At 36.6% G+C, this 22,512-nt stretch overlaps 1 long non-coding RNA gene across 1 annotated transcript; it reads right to left on the reverse strand.

Moving 5' to 3' along the window:
* Positions 1-453: 453 nt before the first annotated feature.
* LOC129627355 (uncharacterized) lies at positions 454-19,154 on the reverse strand. Its single transcript, XR_008702576.1, has 4 exons — positions 18,541-19,154; positions 10,755-10,844; positions 4,090-4,238; positions 454-2,389 (listed from the first exon to the last, which is right to left on the reverse strand). It is a non-coding gene; the product is annotated as an uncharacterized LOC129627355 (long non-coding RNA).
* Between the last annotated feature and the right edge of the window lie 3,358 nt (positions 19,155-22,512).

A 22,512-nucleotide genomic window follows, 5' to 3' on the forward strand; every position in this document is an offset into this window, starting at 1 on the left:
TCTTTTTCTGACTTTCTTCACTTAGTATTATAAACTGTAGGTCCAATTATTACATTGATTAAAGAAAGGTACTGAATTTTAAGGTAGCTTTCATTAATTTGATATTTTATTGCATTTTATTTCAAACATATAGCTTTATTTATTGTGATTGGTGAGCTGTAACTGACAGTGCTAATTAGTATGTGCATAAATACAGATTTCTTTTAACTGTTATATTTTGGAGTGTGATGAACTACTTATATCTGCCTATAAAAATAATGTTTTTACAGAGGCATATTTTCATTTGGATTTTAAATAGACATATATTTCCAGTTGTCTGATACTCTGGCATATTATATTTTGAGACTACATTATTTTTTTCATTCAAATGAATTTTACTTAGTAATTTCATTTTTGTGTTGTTGTAATTATTGTTTGATTTCTTTGTGAATGGCTACAAGTAACACTTTACATAATAATTTACAGTTTTTGTTGATTTTATTCATTCTTTTATATTTGCTCCGATATCCTATCTTACTGTTTCCATTAAATATGGATTGCTTGAAAAGTCTCATTTCTCAGATTGGTAAACCAGCTGATTCAGACAAACCTCCTGCTGAAATTAAAGAAAGCTATGTTTAAAAAAAGTAAATATGATTGAAGACATAAGTCACTGAGGAAATGAATCACTATAAGCACAGAGAGAAAAGGACAATTCAGAATATAATATTTATTTTCCTTGTAGGAATTTGCTAATTCCAAAAGATATGGCTGGCAGCTCAAAAGCTGAGTAGTAGTTTTGACTAACACAGGCATTGACAGTGGGAGGAATTTGAATCTAGGGTCAGATAAGGAGGAAAATCCTGGTAAAACAACAAAGTTTTGTGTTGCTGGCATAAAGAACCAACCAAGTGAGAGTGAACCAGATAGCACAGAAACAGCTTTTTAATCTCATCCCTTGATTGAATTAAATATTCTGGGATTGCTAGAGTTCCCAGCACTGAAATAGTCTCTAAAATTTGACACTGTTACCTATATTTGAACAGCAGATACACTATGATGCAGAATTCCAACTTAAAGTTTTCCTAACATAGAGAGAGCAAATGAGAAGTCTATTCATACAGTATTATTTGTAATAGCCCTTGGGGGCCAGGGGTGGGGTGGGGCAGGAATCCATGTCTTTGAAGAGTGTAGTGGGTTAATAAATTTGGCACATTCATTCAATGGGACAATACACAAAAAGGGAAACACATTAGGAAATGATACTGATCAAAGAAGGACTATCAGGAAAGCATGTTGTACAAGTCCATCAAAAGCAAGATCCAAAGCAGACTCTAAGCTGTATTGTCAGAAGCTGGGATAGCAGTTCTATTTGGAGAGTAAGAGAATTGTGAGTAGGAATGGATAGCAAGCAGGCTTCTGAGCTACTGAAAATCTTTGTTTTTTGAGTTTGGTGGTGGTTGAATGGATGTTTGCTTTGGGATCATTTATTGAGTTATACTTTAGTATTTTGTGTCTTTACTATGTGTATATTGTACTCTACAGTGAAATCAGATCAGATCAGTTGCTCAGTCGTGTCTGACTCTTTGCGACTCCATGAATCGCAGCACGCCAGGCCTCCCTGTCCATCACCAACTCCCGGAGTTCACTGAGACTCACGTCCATCGAGTCAGTGATGCCATCCAGCCATCTCATCCTCTGTCGTCCCCTTCTCCTCTTGCCCCAATCCCTCCTAGCATCAGAGTCTTTTCCAATGAGTCAACTCTTTCCATGAGGTGGCCAAAGTACTGGAGTTTCAGCTTTAGCATCCTTCCTTCCAAAGAAATCCCAGGGCTGATCTCCTTCAGAATGGACTGGTTGGATCTCCTTGCAGTCCAAGGGACTCTCAAGAGTCTTCTCCAACACCACAGTTCAAAAGCATCAATTCTTCGGCGCTCAGCCTTCTTCACAGTCCAACTCTCACATTCATACATGACCACAGGAAAAACCATAGCCTTGACTAGATGAACCTTTGTTGGCAAAGTAATGTCTCTGCTTTTGAATATGCTATCTAGGTTGTTCATAACTTTCCTTCCAAGGAGTAAGCGTCCTTGAATTTCATGGCTGCAGTCACCATCTGCAGTGATTTTGGAGCCCAGAAAAATAAAGTCTGACACTGTTTCCACTGTTTCCCCATCTATTTCCCATGAAGTGATGGGACTGGATGCCATGATCTTCGTTTTCTGAATGTTGAGCTTTAAGCCAACTTTTTCACTCTCCACCTTCACTTTCATCAAGAAGCTTTTTAGTTCCTCTTCACTTTCTGCCATAAGGGTGGTGTCATCTGCATATCTGAGTTTATTGATATTTCTCCCAGCAATCTTGATTCCAGCTTGTGTTTCTTCCAGTCCATCGTTTCTCATGATGTACTCTACAGTGAAAAAGTAATAGTAAAAATACTGAATGATATGGTATTTTTATAGGTGAAATTTTACTGTTAGTTGAAATATTTTACCCATTCTACAAATGAGGAAGCTGGAATTAAAAAATATTAAAGTTTTTGTTCTGGTGGTCAATATGAAGTAGCTGATATTAAGTTTAAATATGTTGCTGCTGTTGCTAAGTCGCTTCAGTCTTGTCCAACTCTGTGCGACCTCATAGATGGCAGCCTACCAGGCTCCGTCATCCCTGGGATTCTCTAGGCAAGAATACTGGAGTGGGTTGCCATTTCCTTCTCCAATGCATGAAAGTGAAAAGCGAAAGTGAAGCCACTCAGTGGTGTCTGACTCCTAGCGACCCCATGGACTGCAGCCTACCAGGCTCCTCTGTCCATGGGATTTTCCAGGCAAGAGTACTGGACTGGGGTGCCATTGCCTTCTCCGTTAAATATGTTAATATCATCTAAAACTTAAGGTTGCAGTATAGCTTTCTATACTGCAAAAAAAACAAAGACCAAACACACACACAAACTTTTAATAATCACAACTAAATTCTAATCCTTAAAGTTAAGGACTAGAGTATAAATATGAGCTGTAAGTATAGGAATATGTAATATTTTTTCTAACCCATTTTCCTCTTTTATAATACTTATATACAAGCAAATATGGATTTTTTTTAACCTTAATATGGGCCACATGTCTTTTTAACTCTAAAATCAGAGAGGGCATAAATAGACAGTATAGAAATATTGTCTCATCTAACCATAAATTAGTATGTGTTCCTTATGGAATTTCTCTAAATCTGGGGGAGGCTTATTCTATCATTGGACAAGTCTGTCTCTAGAACCATAATTCCATTGTTTGACATTTAACTGCAAGCATTTCAGATACAAATCAATTGGGATTGAGCTTGAGCAAATTATATAACCTCACTGTGCTTCAGTGTCTTCATCTGCAAAATCAAGGTAATAGTCACACCTACTTCATAAAGTTGTAAGTAGATTTAAATAATTTTTTATGCAATGTATCTAGAAGTCTGTACCAAATACCTTCTATGTTGGCTGATATTATCAATGATAATAATAAATAATATTATTTATAGTGTCAGTCAGTTGTGTCTGACTCTGTGCCTCCATGGACTGTAGGCTCCTCTGTCCATAGGATTCTCCAGGCAAGATTAGTGGAGTGGGTTGCCATTCCCTTCTCCAGGGGATCACCCCAACCCAAGTATCAAACCTGGGTCCCCGCATTGCAGGCGGATTCTTTACTGTCTGAGCCACCAGGAAAGCGTGTTATTTATGAAACTTGTTAGCATTTCACCTCATACTGTTTGATCACAAGTGACTCAACAGCCGTTTATAGCATTCTTAGGATTCCTCATAAGACACAGTCTCCTTTGCAATCCCATTTATGCATCTATTGAATCGCTTTTTTCCTGATTGTGATTTAATGGTCAAAACTACGCATATCTCTTTCAGCCGTATTTTCTTCCTTTGCTTCTCGTTTGGCTTCGAATGTGGGAAGGAAGGGGACACATGGAAAGCGAAAGGAAGCATTCAGAAATTGCATTTCAGGTAACTGAGGTCAGTTTGTGCGCATGCGTGCATGCTACGCCACTCAGTCGTGTGCAGCTCTGTGCGACCCCATGCTCAGTCGTGTGCAGCTCTGTGTGACCCCATGGACCGTAGCCCACCTGGCTCCTCTGTCCATGGGATTCTCCAGGCAAGAATACTGGGTGGGGTGCATGCCCTCCTCCAGGGGATCTTCCCAGTCCATAGAAGTCACGTCTCCTGCGACTCCTGCATTGCAGGCGGGTTCTTTATTGCTGAGCCACCAGGGAAGCTGGAAGAGAACCCAGTAGATATATATTCTAAATTATAATGGAGTAAAATCTATAACTAACTGATGGAATGGGGTTAGTGCTTCCTCAGTGTTTTTCAGACTCTAGTCCATGAATCTCACTTCGCTTGCCCTTAAGCTGGCTTCCTCCAGTGCCAGTCTAACCTTTTTACCAGCATTTCTACAAATCATGTGTCTAGTTATGGCAGCCTGTTTACTTGGCTTAATTGAGAGGGTCTATTATTTGCACTTATTGTCCTGGTGAGATTGTTTATAGTGTCAATAGTGCATCACTCAAAAAAACAAAAACAAAAACAAACAAACAAAAAACCCACCAGGAATGACTGATAGTATTTCAATATATTTCTCCTTGCCAGTTGAATTTTTAAATATTTATTCATAATTTTTTCTCCCCAAAACATTAGAGCCAATGTCATTTTCCTATCTTACTATAATGTTTTCTGACTACTTTGCAGACATTTCTTCCTTATTATCCACCAGGAAACAACATCAGCTTTGCAAATCTAGTTTTACAGATGTGTACATATTTTTGAATACACCCACACATATTGGCAATATTTCCCTGTGGTTTAGATACTGTTCAATTCTTAAAATAGTCTTTCAAATATTTTCCCTTGGAAACTAATGATGTGGATTTGATGCTGTCATTTTAAAATTTTAGTCTTTTCACCATAGATGCATATCCAAGAATATTGTTAGAATATTTTCCTGTTTTATATATAGAATAGATTTGAAAAATTTATAATTATGATCTGAGTCATATTTTAAGGTGAATTAATCTAATCATACTGGGGTCAATTTCTTTTATTTTCCTGACATTGTCAAAAAATATATAAGAAATAAGCCTTTTGTACTTAAGATATAGCAGAATTTAGTAATTATTGAAGTAGAAGACACCCCAGTGCTAGAATAAAATAGGTCAAAAGTTTTGTTAATAAAATGTGTATATTTTATAATAATTTACTTCCTTATTTAAAAACAACTAGGAAATAATGTTATAAGATTGATGATATGCCACTGGAAGATATACAAAATTTTCATGATGCTGAGAAATTAAAAAAAAAAAAAAACAAACAAAACCTAGCACTAAGAACAAATAAGAGATAGCATTTGACATTATAGCCAATAATTCTGTTAAACATTTGTAGAATTGGTTTCAGGGAAAGATTAATTTTTCTTCCTCCTTTGTAGTTTGAAATGACTTCATCTTTTAGCCACGTGGTGAGTATTCTTTCATAAGATGGATTTAAAAATAGTAATTTTTACAAAAATATCAGAACCACTCATGAAATGTCTAGTCCAAAACACAGCTGTCCTGGCCCTCACAGGGATGTGGAGTTTCTGGATTCTATTTCCCAAACAGAGATTGGTATGCATTCAAGATTTAGGCACCAACTGAAGCTAGTCTGACAAATAGTGGGAAAATTGATCACTTAACATGTTGCAGTAAAGGAAGTATAACAGTGCCTCTGTTAGGTTAACTATATTTATTGGTATGGCATTAAACAAATACAGCATTCTCCACCTGGTTGCCCATTTCAACTAGACAAAACTCAAAACGACAGGAGGAGGCAAAGTCTATATTTGAACCTAAAATATACAGCCCAGGAGAACATCCTGTCAAATACAAGATGACAGATAATTTCTCTCTCACCAAGTGCATGTAGTAATGAGTTTAAATCAGACTGAAATAGGACCATATCCCAAAATAGTTATAAAATCTGTAGCAAGAAATAAGGGCAGCAATAATATATGATACCTGCTATGTAAGGGAGAATTGACTCTACAGTGTTATACTAATGAACTACTAAATCTCTTCCCTAATTTTAAAGTATAATTTTATAGAAATGTATCCTGCAGATTTATAGTTTGCTTAATCAGAGAATAATTTTAAAAAGAAATATCAAATAATAATCCAAAATACTGTTTGCATGTGTGAGTTAGGTATATCCTTTGCAATTTTTTCCTATTTGAAACTACTAAAATTTTTCCTATATCTGTCACTCAATTTAGAAAGGCCTTCTCAATCATCATCTATAAGGGATGCTCTTTAAATATACTATTTCCATATGTTTGTGAAGGAAAAGTGGACGATAGAGGAGGAGATGGTTGGATGGCATCACAGACTCAATGGACATGCGTTTGAGCAAGCTCTGGGGAGATGGTGAAGGACAGGGAAGCCTGGTGTGCTGCAGTCCATGGGGTCACAAAGAGTCGAACACGACTGAGCAACTGAACGATGACAAATATATTTGGTAGAATACTTTTTTTCAATTTTTATTTAACAAAAGTTTTATATATACATATATATATATATATTTAAGATGTACAGCACGATCTTTTGATACTCATATACCTAGTGAACTGATTACTACAGTCAAATACCTGAGATCTACTCTCAGCAAATTTCTAATATACAACACGGTAATTAGTAAGTACAATCAGCATGTTGTACATTGGATCCAAGAACTTATTTAGTAGAATGTCAGTGACAATTGACATTTGTGCCAATCAGTATCAGGTACTTCTCATTAGAAAACCTCTTGAAAGGGCCGTTATATAAACCTCCACAAGAACAAAACATATTTTTTGATAAGTAATGAGCTTACCTTATTGGATGATTTACAATATAGTAAACATGAAAGCTTAGCTGTACAAATAATCCTAAAGAATTTTTGTTTGATATTAACCCAGTTTGTTCCCACTGGGTACCTGGTTGAGCCTTTACTAAGAAAGGACAGGAGGACTCTCTCTCTCCTGCTTGCATTTGGATTCTGCTCTTCCTTAACCATGCCAGGCTCTCTCATCCTTGTCCTTTCCTATACTCCATGTTGACTTCTGTCTATTCATCTTGGATAGACCCTCTCCTTATTTTGAATTTGATAGATTATTTACGGAGTTCTCAGTGTCTCCAGTTGTAATTGCTCAATAATTGGAATTTTGGGTTTAGTGTGTTCATCAGTTGTATTTATCTAGCAATAGTTTATCATTTCTATTTGCGTTTAACAAGCAGACTCATGAAAATGCTAGAGGTTAGGAAGATGCAGGCTGTCAACCAACATGTTCATTTTATTTATGTGCTGCAGCTGCTTGGGAATGAATGCATCCAGGCTTCACTGTTGTGGAAGGGCTAAATAATTTGTCATTTGTTGTAGAGGAGACAATTTCTGACCTGAATGGTATTTAAAGGCTCCTCACTTATTATGAAGATGAAAACAAACAGGGACAATGAAACCTAAAGTTTACTTCCTGTGTCAATTATAAAGATATCCTTAATGTAGCAGTGTGTGGCCTTAACATTTAAATGTCACCTGCACTTGCATACAATAATGTGTCTGTGTTTATTTAACATATTTACATAATAAATCCCTAAAAGCAAGCTTGGTCATTAGAGATCAGAACAGAGTGAATCAACTGCCATTTTTCTTGGCATATATGTAATCATTATGACCACCGTTAATTGTGTGGGATTTCCAGGTAGCTCGGCTGGTAAAGAATCCACCTGCAATCCAGGAGACCCTGGTTTGATTTCCGAGTTGGGAAGTTCCCCTGGAGAAGGGAAAGGCTACCCACTCCAGTAAAGAATCTGCCTGCAATGCGGGAGACCTGGGTTTGATCCCTGGCTTTGGAAGATCCCCTCGAGGAAGGCATGGCAACCCACTCCAGTATTCCTGCCTGGAGAATTCCCATGGACAGAAGAGTATGGTAGGCTACAGTCGCAAAGAGTCGGACATGACCAAGCACAGAAGAAAACACAGCATAATTGTGTGCTTGATATATGATAAAACTTATTCATGTAGTAAGCCTAATATTAATGGCATTTTTGCAAGATTTCTCTAATTCTTGTTTAATACATGACAAAACTGAGGGTCAGAGTGATTAGGTAACTTTAACTCCCTAATTCATGTAATAAATATTTATTGGTTACCTACCATTGATTATCTAGTTTGTATCAGGCATGTTGCTAGGTACTCAGTATATGGTCATGGGATGACAAAGCGTGCTTTTTGCCCATGTGGCACTTTAATTGGTGATATCTATCATCTTTGGCAGCATCAGGAAGACTGAATCACGCTCCAACCCTGCTGTTTACTAATCGAGTGCCACTTACTGCCTATGTGTCACTTTCTGGTTGTCTGTGATTCACTAGGTGGCCACATTTCTTAAATTTGATAACCATTGACTTATTTCACCTGGAATATGAGGACCACAGTAACATTTAAGTACACAGTTAAGCCAGACGCTTGCTTAAAAGGTTTAAGCCCACCGATGGCTCCAGTGACTCTCCCAGAACAACGTGCATATTTCCATTTGCTGGCAGCTCAGCGGTAAAGAATCTGGCTGCAAGTGCAGGAGATGTAGGAGATGAGGTTTCAGCCCCTGGGTCAGGAAGATACCCTGGAGGAAGAAATGACAACCCACTCCAGTATTCTTGCATGGAAAATCCCATGGACAGAGAAGCCTGGAGGGCTACAGTCCCATTGGGTTGTAAAGAGTCAAACATGACTGACCAACTGAGCGTGCATGCAGTTAGACTCTAATACCAACTTTTTCCCAAGGAGACATATCCATATAGTCATAAAATTGTGTTCTTGTACTTGTCCATTTGAGAAAGCTTTATTGGCACTAACAACGTAGGATACCGGTATTTTTTGGAGTGAATCTTCATCCTTCCTTCCTACCTCCTTCCCTCCCTTTTTTTCTTTTGCCCTCCCTTCCTTCATTTTTCTTTGTCAAGCAAACAAAAAACCCCATTCATTCATTACTAAACATTTACCATGTTCCATGCTAGGGTCTACAGAGAGATATGAATGAATACAATATGGGATTTTCTGTGTATAGTGTAGTAGGAAAGAAAAAAAAATTCAGAAACTATAGTAGTTTCTGCCATCTACCAGGTGACTAGATAGCAAATTAGGCTTTCTGTCTGTGTTAATTTATGAGCTGGATATATGGAAAACAATCACTGCATTGCTCTTGTATTGATAGCAGACTCACAATTCAACAGGGACACTGAGGCAGAAGTGTTGTTTTAACACCTAAGCTTATTTGAGGGTAGCATAGTTCCTGCAAAATCGCCATCCTTGGTAAATGGCAGCACGGCAGTAAATGATGGCTATTTTGATTTCACCAGAGCTGTGTTCTACTCCATAGCAGCTTCCCACTGATCCCTCATACCATCCTCCTGCAACCAACCTGCATACCTCCTGCATACCAACCACACTGCAAATAGGAGAGAACAGAAGTTTTATTTTTGAAAGCCCATTGTTCAGATTTTTGCTCAGCTTGACAAAAGCAAAAAAAAAATAAATAAATAAAATAAAAATAAAGGAGCACTATTGACATTTTAATTTTAATAAGATGTATATATGAAGTATAATAAGGCTAAAACGCTGTATTTTCCACATGTGGTGGGATCGAGCAGATATCTGGACAATGTAAATATTCATTCTTGTTGAAATGTTTTCTTTTTCCTTTAATGGAGGAGGACATTTTCTCCTTGTTAGGTAGATACATTTCTTAACTTTCCATTTTACTTTGCCCAGTTAGATACAGCTATGTTTCTAAAACCCTGACAGTTTTTGGAGGGAAAAATCATACATTCCTTTTATTAATTTCTTTACCTTTTACTATGACCGTCATTTCCACAAGGAGAATATTTAATAAAAAATGCACTGAATCCAAAACCTACGAAGTCAAGTGCAGTAAAAGGTGAGAAGAGTCGGCTGTTCAGACTCCTTACTAATTGTGTGCCGTGACTGCCTCAATCGCTACTTCAGGATTTCAGCTCTCACTAAACCAGCAAGGGAAAAAAATACAGCATCTGGGCATTCAACCAAAGCTCACATGCTGTCATTAAAACTGAACCACCTTGTGAAAAAGATTTGCTTAAATGACTTTTTTTTTGCTCAGAGCAGGTGCTTAAATTTGTCAAGCTGTCTTTTTAGTTTGGTTGATTATTTCAGATCTTGCAAGTTTATTTCTAACAGTATGTACAGTCATTAACAGGTGAGGAGACACATTTATTGTTGTTTCCCCCAAGGTAGAAATAAACTGTACTTACTGAGTAGGGCAATCTCGCTTTTCTATTGAATCAACTACTTTACTCAGCTTATGTAAAAGACTCATAATGATTGTTATTTTTTGATCCTCGAGCTTAACCATGCAACAAATTTTCTCAAGGAAAAGAAAAAAATCAGTGAAACTGCACATCTGCCAACTTTGTATGAACTAAACTTCTCTTCCTAAAACATAATGTCTCTTATATTTCTTCAGATGAGAAAAGTATTAGGAATAAGATGCACTTTAAAATAAAATTAAGAACCTATGAATTAATTTTTCACTCCAAGAATCCTTTATCTAGTATAAGAAACCAATAAAATGATGAGATATCAATAGCATATTTTATATTGGGATACATGTAAACAAACTAATATTTAGGGCTTCTTAATGCAAAATATAAATTAATTTCAGAGAAAGAGAGAGAAAAAGACTTACTAAATAATTACAGGGGTTTGCCATGCACTACCTCTCTGAAGTTTTCAAGACTTCTGCCAAACTTGACTTTCCAGGTCAACATCTTCTTACCTGGAAGAAATAAACTGTTGCAATGTAGCATCACAAAAATGCATTATGTTGCTTAAAAATCTTAATACATCTTACTTACAATTTGACAATTTTAGAAGAAGTTTCTTTCTAAGATGAAATCCCTTAGGCTGATTCATATGCGGCTTACATCACTGGAAAATAAGTTTCCTATCTCTATGGTAGGTTAACACTACCTGCTTAAGAATCATTCTTTGTTACATTTGATACATGTTCTTTTTGTCTTTGCAGGAATGACCTATTGACAATTCTGTGTTCTAATTAAGTGAAATTCCAAAGGCAAGTCCGTGGCCTGAACAGACGCCTGCTGCTTTGTGCCTTATCCATTTTTAATAATCCTCTAGGCAGTATCTGTTTGTTTCCTCTCTTTTCACTCCTCATCCTGCTCTCCCACTTTGTAAATCTTATTTAAGGAAATAGCAACCCTTTCAGCTGCGAAGAAGCTTGCAATAAAATAATCTTTCAGGAGTGCTACTGTGCATTCATCTTCCTGTCTCAGTCTCATAAACTATTGATTAATTCTTTAGGACATAATCAGCTTTTCTTAATTTGTCTGGTTGACCACATATGAAGAAACACTGCTACTCAGTGACACTCTCAAATTATATTTTTCATAATGATTCATCTTTTCATATTCTTAAATGCAACAAGTAATGAGATTTATATTATTTTAGTCAGACAAAATTCCCATTATACTTTCTATTTTATATGTAATTATCTCATCCTTGGTGTTCTTTTTTAACCACACATTTATTTCATTTACAATTTATTGAACAAGCTGCTCATTTGATATTCACAAAGAATTAAAATGATTTGGTAAAATTTAAAGTGTTAATTCTTTACAATTAGCAAATGGCCACAAAGCAAATAAACTACAATCTCTATTTAGTCTGTGAATCATCCTATAACCTCATAAACAACTTCATGCTTTTGAATCAAAAATAAAATGCTTTTCAATGGAAAAATACAGAACGGATTTTTCATTATCCTTTGTTGGTTGCAGTATGCAATTCTTAATTTGAACTGGAGACACCTTCCTACTATGCTCCTCTTATGATTTTCTTATTTAAAATAAAGAAAAACACAAATAAAAGAAGAAACATTCTTCTGCCATTTCTGGTTCTATGGACAGCATCCTATTATCCATAATAAAATGAAAACCAATAAAATGTCACAAAGAATACAAATGAAATGTAGCTACAAACTATACATTCAACAAAATCTTATCTATGACCTCCATGTGACATAGGCTGCAGAACCATATGTATCTGTACCTATTTGTAGGGATTTGTGATTAGTCTGATGAGTGAATCTTTTATCACTTGCTGTTATTTCAGGATAACCAAGATTCTAAACAACCTCAAAAAATTGCCATTTGTCTTTACCTGGGATGACTACTGCTGTGGATTGGTGACAATGCAGACTGAGAAATCAGGGAGAAAAGGACTAGGAGAATTAGTAAAAAAATGTAGTGAACAGTAAATAACACATTTCCAAACACTTAATGATTTTAACAGAATCTATAATGGAATACATCACATATATATCTCTTGAACCACTAGCTTCTTAATGCTAGCAGATTCTGAGTCGTCAGAGAGCTTTTCTACAAGACTTCTGGAGAAGGCAGGTACTCCTAGTTCTACAGATTACCACCTGAGTGCTTTTGTTCTGTTGCTTAATATCTCTTATCAGGTCTGACAACACACACAGATTAAAAGTAAGGAGATGGAAAAATATATTCTTTGCAAATGGAAAGTAAAAGAAAGCAAGGATAGTGATATTTATATCAGACAAATAGAATTTAGTACAATGACTTTACTATGAGATAATGAAGGACAGTACATAACGATCAATATAAGGAGAAGGCATAACAATTTTAAATATATATGTACCCAATATAGGAGAACCTAACTACATAAAGCAAATATTAGCAAACATAAAGGGAGAAATTGAAAGTAATACAATAAGAGTAGGGGATGTTAACACCCTACCTGCATCAGTGGACAGATAATAAAGAGAAAATCAGTCAGGGAAATTTTGCCTTAATAGAAAAGTTAGACCAGATTGGAAATACATACATATATATGTGTGTGTGTGTGTGTGTGTGTGTGTGTGTGTGTGTCTATCTATCTGTACATATACATATAACATTTCATTCTAATACAGCAATATACACATTCTTTTCCAGTGCATGTGGAACATTCTCCAGGATACATCTCATGCTAGGCCACAAAACAAGTCTCAATAAATTTAAGAAGATTGAAATCACATCAAGAATCTTTTATGACCATGACAGTATGACACTGGAAATTGATTAAAAAAAGAAAATGAGAAAAATACAGACATGTGGAGGCTAAACAATATACTATTAAATGACTGATGGGTCAGTGAAGAAAAAAATCAAGGAGAAAATTTTTAAAATACCTGGAGACAAGTAAAAATTGAAGTCAAGATCCAAAATGTATGGGATGCAGCTAAAGCAGTTTTAGGAGGGACATTTCTAGTGATATGGACCTAACAGGAAACAAAGCAAAACAAAAATCTCAAACAATCTAACCTTACACCTAAAGGAACTAGAAGAAAGAACACGCAAAACCTAAAGTTAGTATAAGGAGGGAAACAATAAAGATCAGTTATGTGCTTTGCTGTGCTAAGCCACCAGTCATGTCTGACTCTTTGCAACCCTATGGACTGTGCTCACCAGGCTCCTCTGTCCTATGGATTCTCCATGCAAGAACACTGGAGAGGCTGCTGTGTCTTCCTCCAAGGGATCTGCCCAGCCCAGGGATCAAACCCATGTCCCCTGTAGCCCCCAAACTGTAGGCATATTCTTTACCACTGATCCACTGGGGAAGCCCCAAGATCAGTTAACAAATAAATAAAAGACTGGAAAAAAAAAAGAACAATGGAAAGTATCAATGAAACTGAGCTGGTTCTTTGAAAAGATAGACAAAAGGATAAAGCTTTAACCAGACTCACCAAGAGTAAAACAGAAGGAATTTTCCTAAATAAAATCAGAAATGAAAAAAATTGATAAACAGAAATGCAGAGGATCATACAGGTTACTATGAACAAACTGCACAGCCCAAAAGAAGTGGATAAGTTCCTAGAAATATACAGTTGTATAAAATTGAATCAGGAAGATATACAAAATATGAGCACACCAATTAATAATGAAATCAAATCAATAATTAAAAAAATTATTCCAAATAAACAAATTCAGGACAAAGTTCCGCAGGTGAATTCTATCAAACATTGTAAGGAAGAGTTAAATTCTATTCTCAGTTCAGTTCAGTCGCTCAGTCATGTCCAACTCTTTGAGACCTCATGAATTGCAGCACACCAGGCCTCCCTGTCCATCACCAACTCCCGGAGTTCACTCAGACTCAAGTCCATCGAGTCAGTGATGCCATCCAGCCATCTCATCCTCCGTCGTCCCCTTCTCCTCCTGCCCCCAATCCCTCCTAACATCAGGGTCTTTTCCAATGAGTCAACTCTTCACATGAGGTGGCCAAAGTATTGGAGTTTCAGCTTTAGCATCAGTCCTTCCAAAGAACACCAGGACTGATCTCCTTTAGAATGGACTGGCTGGATCTCCTTGCAGTCCAAGGGACTCTCAAGAGTCTTCTCCAACACCACAGTTCAAAAGCATCAATTCTTCAGTGCTCAGCCTTCTTCACAGTCCAACTCTCACATCCACACATGACCACAGGAAAAACCATAGCCTTGACTAGACGGACCTTTGTTGACAAAGTAATTTCTTTGCTTTTTAATATGCTGTCTAGGTTGGTCATAACTTTCCTTCCAAGGAGTAAGCGTCTTTTAATTTCATGGCAGCAATCACCATCTGCAGTGATTTTAGAGCCCCAAAAAATAAAGTCTGACACTGTTTCCACTGTTTCCCCATCTATTTCCCATGAAGTGATGGGACTGGATGCCATGATCTTGGTTTTCTGAATGTTGAGCTTTAAGCCAACTTTTTCACTCTCCACTTTCACTTTCATCATGAGGCTCTTTAGTTCCTCTTCACTTTCTGCCATAAGGGTGGTGTCATCTGCATATCTGAGATTATTGATATTTCTCCTGGCAATCTTGATTCCAGCTTGTGCTTCTTTCAGCCCAGTGTTTCTCATAATGTACTCTGCATATAAGTTAAGCTATTTCCGAAAATGAAAACAATGTTTCTGAACTCATTATGTTAGACCAGCATCTGCAAATGACATGAAAAAAAAAAATATATATATATATAAAACTCTAAAAATGCCACCAAGACTATTAGAAGTAATAAATAAATTCAATAAACTTGCAGTGTACAAAATCAATATACAGAAACCTTATTTTTTTATATACCAATAATGAACTATCAGAAATGGAACCAAATTAGACAATTACACTACCAATTGCATCAAAAAGAATAAAATACCTAAGAATAAATCTAGTCAAACAGGTAAAAAACTTATACTCTGAAATATATAAAACATGAATCAAATAAATTACAGACAATACAAACAAATGGCAAGATATACTATGCTCACTAAATGGAAGAATTGATACCATGTAAATTACCACACTACCTAAGGCAGTCTACAGATTCAATCAAAATACCTATAATATTTTTCACAGAACTAGATCAAATAATTTTAAAATTTGTATGGAATCACAGAAGATCCCAGATAGCTAAAATAACATTGAAAAGAAAAAATTAAAATGAAGATAACATACTTTCTGATATAAAACTATACTTCAAAGTTATAGTAATCAAAATTTCATGATATTGTTAAGAAAACAGACACATGGGAATAGAATAGAGAGCCTAGAAATAAATTCACGCTTATATTTGTCAATCTATGACAAAGGAGGCAAGAGTATACAATGGTGGAAAGACAGCCTCTTTAGTAGGTAGTGTTGGAAAAACTGAATGAAGCTGAACCACTTACACCAGATACAAAAATAAAACCAAAGGAATTAAAGATGTTAATGTAAAACTTGAAACTGTGAAACACCTGGAAGTAACCATAGGCAGTGTGCTCCTTGACACTGGTCTTAGGAACTTTTTTTTTTAAATTTGTCTCAACAGGCAAGAGAAGCAAAAGCAAAAATAGACAAATGGGGCTACAGCAAGCTAAAAGTCTTTTGCACAGCAAAGGAAATCATTCATCAAATGTAAAGCCCACCTACTGAATGGGAGAAGATGTACATAAATGGCATATCCAATAAGACATTAATATCTAACATATAGGGTTCCCAGGTGGTACAGTGGTAAAGAATTTGCCTGCTAATGCAGGAGGCAAGAGACACAGTTTCAATCCCTAGGTCAGGAAGATCCCTTGGAGAAGGAAATGCCAATCCACTCCAGTATTCTTGCTTGAAAAATTCCATGGTCAGAGGAGCATGGTAGGCCACAGTCCATGGAGTTACAGAATCAGATACAACTGAGTGAGTGAGCACACACACACATCTAACATATACATAGGACACATACTGTTCCATATCAAAAAGACAACCTGATTAAAAAAAAAATGTGCAGAGGAACTGAATATTTTTCCAATTAAGACATATCGAAGGTCAACAGGCACATGAAAAGATAGTCAACATCACTAATTATCACAGAAACACAAATTAGAACCACACTGAGATATCACCTTACAATGTCAGAATAGCTATCATCAAAAAGACAACAAATAACAACTTTGCTAGGACGTGGAGAAAAGGGAATGCTAGTGCACTCTTGCTGGAAATTAATTTGTTACAGCCACTAGGGAAAACTGTATGGAACTTTATCAAAAAATTAAATGTATAACTGCGTCCAACCCAGAGATTTGACTCCAGTATAAAAATGCTAAACAAAAATATATGTGCACCCCAATTTCCATTGCAGCATTATTTACAATAGCTGAAATATGTGAGCAACTTGAGCATCTACTGCCAGATAAATGGATAAAGAAGATGTGGTATATACACAGTGGAATATTACTCTAACACAACAAAGAAGGAAGTATTGTCATTTTCAGCAACATGAATGGAACTGGAAGGGTATTATACTTAGTGAAATAAGTCAGAGAAAAACAAATAATGGATGTTTTCACTTATACATGGAAACTAAAAAAAAAAAAAGCCAAATAAACAGATTAAGATGAAAATAGACTTATAGGTACACAGACCAAATGAGTGGTTCCCAAAGGAAGGGAGATAGGGAGTTGGGTGAACTAAGTGTCAGGGGGTAAGTGGTATTCACTTCTGGTGGATTAATTATTTTATAATCACAAGTATGTATCACTCAAGTTCACCCAACTCTGTGTCTCCCTTCCTTAGGGAACTACTCATTTGTTCTTTGTACCTGTGTACTATACAACGTCCCTGATGGTTCAGATGGTAAAGAATCTGCCTGCAATGCAAGAGAAGCAAGTTTGATCCCTGGGTGGGGAAGATTCCCTGGAGAAGGGAATGACTACCCACTCCAGCATTCTTGCTGGGAGAATTTCATGGACAGAAGGTGATGGTTGGCTACAGTCCATGGGTTACAAAGAGTTGGACACAACTGAAAAACCAACACACATACACACATGTACTATATCATATAAAAAATGGGTCAATAATATAATAACCTTGCAAGGGGATAGAAGGTTGCTAGCCTTATCATGTTAAGCATTTTATATATCTATATTATATATAGATAAATAATATTGTTGTTTAGTTGCTAAGTCGTGTCCACTTTTTGCAACCCCATGGATTGTATTCTGCCAGCTTCTCCATCCATGGAATTTCCCAGGCAAGAGTAATGGAGTGAATTGCCTTTTCCTTCTCCAGGGGATCTTCCTGACCCAAGGATAAAACCTGCCTCTTCTACGTTGGAAGGCAGATTCTTTACCCCTGAGCTACCAATAGATTCAGCAATTCTAGCAAATTCAAGAGAAATGAAAACATAAATCCACACAGAAACTGGTACCTGAATGTTCTGAGTAGCACTATTGATTGTAGCCCCAAAATAGAAAGGACCCAAACATTCATTTGTCAATGTAGGATTCAATGCAATGCTGTATATCTGTGCAATGGACTATTATCCAGCAATGAAAATGAATGAAGTATGTATGCACACTTCAACATGGATGAGTCTTGGAAAAAATTATACTAAGACTGCATATGACTCCACTGATATAAAATGTCCATAATAGGCAAGCCTACAGAGATAGAAAGGATATGAGCTTAGCCAAGGGCTAGTACTAGAGGGCAAGAGTGGGGACAGAGTGCTGAGAAATACGAAGTTTCTTTCTGGAAAGACAAAAATGTTTTAAACTTAGTTTTTTGATGATAACTGCACAACTTGGAAAAAAACACTGCATTGTAATTTTTAGATGTGTCAATTATATAGGATGTGTGTCATACCTCAGTAGTGCTGAGAATGGGTATGTTTACAGAAAATTTCCTAATTTTGTTCACTGTGTAAAAATCACTGAATATGAAAATATTACATTCTAATTTCCCCTCAGTGTAAGAACCACAGTGCCCTGTATAGAAGAAAATATAAACATTGCCTAATGCCTCACCAAGCGGTTCTTCGTGGTCTATTATCTATTCTCCTGTGACAGAAATAATTTTGGACTCTGAGATTATCTCAAACTCACAGAAATGGAAGTAGACTCAGGAAGAAACCCGGGAAAATTAGTGAAGGTATCCTTACTTTCAGGTTTGGTATGAGGCTAGTTGCCAAAACTGAAGTCAATAATTTATCAGTGGTTCTATTGTCTTCTGAAGCTTTTAAAAAAATGGCCGCCTGATTTCTGTCCGGCGGGCTCCGGAAGAGGAAGCGCGGAGGAAGTCGTCCCTCCACCGGGCGGAAGTTCTTCTAACCCGACCTCACAGCTTTCGGTGCCAGTTTTCACACGGAGAGCTTGCCCTATGAGACCAAAAAATGTTTCACAAAGAAAGCTGTGACCTTCAGAGGTCAATTAAGGTCTGTAGATTAACTTTAGAGGTGCAAGGGGGGAGCAATTTTTCTTCCAAGAAACCCGAGGCCAGTGCCCTCCGCATAGATCTGAAGCGGCGAGGAGCTCGAGCGGCGCTGCTTGCTTCTTTCTGAGCAGGAGTAAGCTTCAGCAGCTCCCCCACACAGCAGGAAAGGCGGCTTGGGGCAGGTTCCTCAGACTTAAGGACTCCCCCTGCTGCTTCGGCGGATTCGCTGCACGTCCCTTCTCCGTCCCTGGGGGTGTCTCTCAGCATTGCTTCAAGCGGTAAGTGTGGGACTTGCTGCTATTAAAGTGTGCGGAGCTTCAGGTAGGTCATTGGAGAAATGAACGTGTGATTGTATTTTACCTGAAGTTTACGGAGGTATTTATAGTGGTTATATGAACAAAATGCATTCTTTAAAATTCGAATTCAAATGTTAATACAATAGTAGATGTAAATTAGATTGCAAGAAGCGGATAACTATTTTAGTAAGGGAGAGTTTAAAAGACATTCTTCTTTCTTTATTTGACACAAAACCTATTTGAAATTTCACTTCCACTATTAATCATGTTCTTTCTCATCTTCCTCACCTAATATAAAGACAGACAATGGCTTAGTTTCACCTTGAAGAATAATATTGCAAAATTGGCTTTAGCTGCAATGATTGTAGGCTATGTGTAGAAGGACTAAACCACCAGTTCTTGTTCTCAGGACATCTGTTGAACAAGAAAGAAAGCCAATATATTTTGACTTTTAGCTTTCTTTTTAGCAACAGAATTCTTTCATACCTGTACAAGTGCCTCCTTAACCAATGAAATCTAATAAATAGCATGAGTATTTGGGCTGTTCCCAAAGGATGCTTTAGTGATAACCTTGGGAAATCTTTCAACAGAAATTAATATAACAAAAATGTAGCAAAGGAATGTGGGCAAGAACTTGAAACCATGCAAGTATGTGGAAGCAAAGCAAGGATTCATAAAAGCTATTGACAGCTGCAAACAAGACTCTAAAATTTAGGAACTACATGTTTTGTTTAGATTTTTCCATGTAGCTTAAATTCCCCCTCACCCCGCCCCCATCATGCTTGGGCTCTTTAAGTGTAGTTTGTTCATGTCAGGGAGGTTCAGATAGGAAGAGGAGAGGGTGCATAAATCAGTGATGATTCTTGGTAAGAATTTCAGTAGTGAGTTGGGGATATTTTTACACTATGTGAACCTCTTCTGATGTGACTCCTCACAAGGTAAAATCTTAGATATGCATGAAGTCACCCTACCATCCTATTCCTCCATGAGTGATATTGATTTTAGCCGTTAGCTGTGCTCTGTTTGACTGTTAAGGGGCAAAGGCAATCAGAGTCCAGTATTTTGACCCTGTAAAGTAAAGCTTCCACCCTCTTGAGGGCACAGGGTAGATGAGGGAAAGCACAGACCTCTTAGATACGCTTGCCCAGAATAGACTGCCACACAGACTTGGTGGGAATGAGAAGCCAGTGCCCTGGAAGATGTAAAGAGAAACCAGAACCAACCATAGACGGAGTAGGTCTTCTATTGCATTTATTAGTGGAGAGCAAGGGAGCAGGCCATTTCTCAAATGTTGCAGGCTCTCACTGTTTTAATCATGATTTAATAGATTTTTTTGAACTTGCGTTTCTCTATTTGCTGTATATTCTTAGAACGAAGGTTATGACCAACCTAGATAGCATATTCAAAAGCAGAGACGTTACTTTGCCAACAAAGGTCCGTCTAGTCAAGGCTATGGTTTTTCCTGTGGTCATGTATGGATGTGAGAGTTGGACTGTAAAGAAGGCTGAGCACCGAAGAATTGATGCTTTTGAACTGTGGTGTTGGAGAAGATTCTTGAGAGTCCGTTGGACTGCAAGGAGATCCAACCAGTCCATTCTGAAGGAGATCAGCCCTGGGATTTCTTTGGAAGGACGGATGCTAAAGCTGAAACTCCGATACTTTGGCCACCTGATGCAAAGAGTTGACTCATTGGAAAAGACTCTGATCTTGGGAGGGATTGGGGGCAGGTGGAAAAGGGGACGACAGAGGATGAGATGGCTGGATGGCATCACTGACTCGATGGATGTGAGTCTGAGTGAACTCCGGGAGATGGCGCTGGACAGGGAGGCCTGGCGTGCTGCGATTCATGGGGTCGCAAAGAGTCAGACATGACTGAGTGACTGAACTGAACTGAACTGAACTTAGAATAAACATTATAGAAGACAAAGTTTCTGAGTACAAATATTTGCTTTAATCAAGATGCAAGCATAGCTGTCAAATAATACATATACAAAATTTTTTAATAATGAATTCATTTTTCTATAAAGTTTTAATGTCATTAGGATGAATTCCAAAATTTAACTTGATAGATGGGTTTCAATGAAGAGATGAATTATATGTTTCATTATCATAAAATTGTAATATTTCATATTCTAGAGGGCAATAAATTCAATTTTGTATCTCAAGAGATCATAAGTCCATTTAGATACTCACATTGAGTTCTTTGTGACTTGGACTTTGGAGATAATTAAACTCTTGTATTCTTTTTCTATGATTATATAGAAGGCATAGGATATTGACATATTACTTGCTATGTTAATTATATTTTGAAATAGGCTAAAATACTATTGAAATTTTGCTTTTTCCTTTCAGAAAAAAAATGGAGCAATAAAATATAAATGTTTTAAGAAACTTGTAAGAGAAAATGTCTAAATTTTAATATACTGAAGCTTTAATATCAATAAAATTTTAAAGCCATATACATGTGGAAAATAAATTGCAGAGCTTTTTATTTTAAGTCTCTTTGGACTAGTAATTAAGACAGGAGGTTCTGAAATCTGAACATTTCCATCCAAATAAGTGCCCTCTCAACTGCTGTTAACTATTTAACTTTGGACAATTTACCTGATGACTCTCTTCTTGAGACTTTTAATTTTTAAAGTAGAAAGACAAACACCTGTCTTATAGAGTTATTTTAGAAATTAAGCAATATAGATACTTTAACATAAGTATTTTCAGGGCAATTTAAAACTTAACATACATACTCACAACCCACATGTACACATGTGACTGTATATGTAATTTTTTAAAAACGATCGAAGCATCTTTCAACTTTTCTCAAAAGCATCAGAAATCCTAGACAATAGACTGAGACCTTATGAAACTCTTTAATGGACTGTGTTCTCAGAAAACCTGAACCTGGAAAAATAGCCAGAGAATGATTTAAGTGAGTATATGATCTAAAGCAAACTGTCTTATTTCTTTCATTTTAACATTTAATTTTCTTTTGCTGTTTCTGAAAATCAAGCATATAGGAGTCCTGCCATCCCATTTTCTAATCCACACATTTATATGCATGATGCGTTTCATTTTTAATCTTAAACTTGCTGTTTTTCTTCCCTACTTGTCTTCCCTTGAATTATTTTGTCTTTTTCTTTCCAGAAGGAGATAGCTATTTTATCTTTGCTTCTACACCTTATGACTTTCATATGTTCTATATTCACTTTTTTTAAAATCACATTCTTTTTTAATGATGTTAAGCTTAAAGCACACTCTCATCAAAGGGTAATGAACAAATAGCTGGAAGTTTTGAAGAGGGAAAATTATTTAATGACATATTTAACAAATGTAGACATCTATCCAAGGTTAAAAAAAAAAAACTTTATTTTTTTTTCTTTGTAGAGGAAATATCCCTATAAATATTA

This window comes from Bubalus kerabau, chromosome 14 (assembly GCF_029407905.1).
Source record: "Bubalus kerabau isolate K-KA32 ecotype Philippines breed swamp buffalo chromosome 14, PCC_UOA_SB_1v2, whole genome shotgun sequence".
In the NCBI taxonomy this organism is placed as follows: Eukaryota; Metazoa; Chordata; class Mammalia; order Artiodactyla; family Bovidae; genus Bubalus; species Bubalus kerabau.